The sequence below is a fragment of the Nelumbo nucifera genome, chromosome 4, assembly GCF_055504915.1.
Source record: "Nelumbo nucifera cultivar China Antique chromosome 4, China Antique-T2T, whole genome shotgun sequence".
NCBI lineage: Eukaryota > Viridiplantae > Streptophyta > Magnoliopsida > Proteales > Nelumbonaceae > Nelumbo > Nelumbo nucifera.
In genome coordinates this window covers 65,632,501-65,635,004 of record NC_142652.1, presented here as the reverse complement: position 1 = coordinate 65,635,004, position 2,504 = coordinate 65,632,501, and the positions used below count along the sequence as shown (strand labels likewise).

Here is a 2,504-nt window from a genome sequence, read left to right as displayed (position 1 = left end):
CCAGAAAAGAAAACAGTTCAGCCTTTTCGTTTCTGGAGATCTCCTCCTGCCGCCGCCATCTGCATTGTTGCAAGATTCGATCTTTGCAGAAAAGAAAGTCAAGAAACCAGTTCTTGACATCAGTCTTGCAAGAAAGACTGAAAGAATTCAGTGTTTAGTACATCCAGGGGATTCTTGTGAAGGATCCAGTGTGTAGGACGCACCCTGCTGGTTCTGTTCCATCCACAGCTGTGTCATCTTCAGCGGGGACAGATCTTGGAGCATTCTTTGGGCGTGAACACCAACTTTGGGAGATACTGCTTCTCCGGATCAGGTATAATCCTCCCATTTATCTTTTGGTACAGATCTGGTTTGATTAGGGTTCAAGTAGATCCTTGAATATTGTATTCTAAATTCAGGGAATATGATTCCCAGTTGGGAGAAGGTAGGAAATTTTTGAAATTCGCCCCACCCATTCCGCAACCTTTATGGCGTCCATTAGATGGATCCTACCATTCTTTCAGGGCTCATCTAGAAGGCTGTCAAAAGAGGCAACCCGACCCGAGGTCTCCGCCTCAGGCCCTCCTAAAAGGCTATCTAAACTACCCGAGCTACACGAACTAGACATTGAAAAGGAAAGGAAATTGAAAAAAGCTAAGGGGACTCACTAAGGAAAAGCTACCAAACTAGGGAAGGTGACGTGAGCTGAAGACCTTGGACGCGAGCTCAAGAAACAAGTGCTGAATATTGGCGAAGGAAAAGTGACCAAGGCCCCCACTATTTATAGCCGCTATACCCGCACATCAACGGTCAAGATCAAAGCCATCCAACGGCTCTCAGGAAAACCGGTTGCACAACCCCCGAGGTGAAATCAGTTTAGCGCAAATTTTTGACGTCCAAAAATTGATAATCGTTTGACGTCCGCACGTAAGTTGTATGCGACCTGGGCTGACTTTTGGTCGAGTTGCGCTAACCTTGGTCGAGCCAAGAAAATAGGCGGGTCAGACCGGAGGATCTCCGAACTGGACAAAGCACGCCATGGGGCAAATCCACCCGTCAGTCTGTGAACTCCCCACGCCGGGTCAAGACCCCAGGCACAGGGAGTGGGGGGCAATTGATGGAGGTATATTTGGCCCAACCCCTTGGCTGTGCGACACGTGGAAGCAATCAGGTATGACCTGGCAGGAGCGCCAACTCGGCAGAGCGACAACCATCCCAAAAAGAAGCCCGAGCTCCCCAAGGAGAGGCCCCGAGCTCCCATGAACAGGTGTGGAAGCTATAATTGTAAACCGCGATCGAATCTATGGAAGCATTGGTTTATACATTCCTTTTAGTCTCGACTCTAGGGATAATTTTTTTCGCTATTTTTTTTCGAGAACCACCTAAAGTTCCCACTAAAAAGGTGAAATGATTTTTCATTATTTCAATTGAAGTAATGCGCCTCCCATATTGGGAGGCGCATTACTTCAACTAGTCCCCGTGTTCCTCGAATGGATCTCTTAGTTGTTGAGAGGGTTGCCCAAAAGCGGTATATAAGGCATACCCGGTAAAACTTACAAGTGAACCAGATATAAAGATGGCGACTAGGGTTGCTGTTTCCATTCTTATATAATTTCAAGACCACAATGGATCTATGATAAGATCGTTTATTTACAACAGAATGGTATACAAAGTCAACAGATCTCAACCAATGCAATAGGATTTATGGCTACACAAACTGTTGAGGGTAGTTCTAGATCTGGTCCAAGACGAACTATTATAGGGGATTTATTGAAACCATTGAATTCGGAATATGGGAAAGTAGCTCCTGGATGGGGAACTACCCCTTTGATGGGGGTCGCAATGGCTCTATTTGCGATATTCTTATCTATTATTTTGGAGATTTATAATTCTTCCGTTTTACTGGATGGAATTTCTATGCAATGAGTTAGGTCCATAAGAACCATGAAGTCCTAGCTTTTATTTTAATCCAAAATGAATCACTTAGGGCTCGGATTTCTAGACAATTCTGGTAGTTCGACCGTGGAATTCCTTTGTTTCTGTATTTCCGGAATATGAGTGTGTGACTTGTTATAATTGATCCTATTGATAGTACAGAGAATGGGTCTGTCATCTTGATCGAGATGGTTTTACCTCGTCGGATATTCATTCTAGTATCTGGAACACGGAATATATGGAATAGATCAAGAAATATTTGAACTATGATTCATACCTACTATTCAAACCTCGCGACCGGACTCCAAAAAATTTTCAAAGAGTTATAAGTAAGAGTTATGAGTTAGAAATCGAAGGATTTTTCTTCTCTCAAATCCCGCTTATGCTTATTTTGACCAAAAGACAAACGTTTCTCGGGATTTTGAGTCATTACATCTATTCATTGAATAAGTGATGATCAAATGGTTCTTACTCAGAGAACCTTTGGACTTAGCTTAGGGCTTTATTGAATCATCGTGGTTCTAGTATGAATCTGAGGTTTCAATCGATTCATAGGGTCTCAACAAGAGAATTCCTATCGCTAATAAACA

At 43.3% G+C, this 2,504-nt stretch overlaps 1 protein-coding gene across 1 annotated transcript in view; it reads left to right on the top strand.

Annotated features, from left to right (window-relative positions):
- The first annotated feature begins 1,245 nt into the window (after positions 1-1,245).
- The window catches only part of LOC148800648 (uncharacterized), a 3,616-nt gene continuing 2,357 nt past the window's right edge, over positions 1,246-2,504 (top strand). The window contains exon 1 of the mRNA XM_088903814.1: positions 1,246-2,504. This exon is cut by the window's right edge and continues 956 nt beyond it. The gene's annotated coding sequence lies outside the window, so the exon portion shown is untranslated.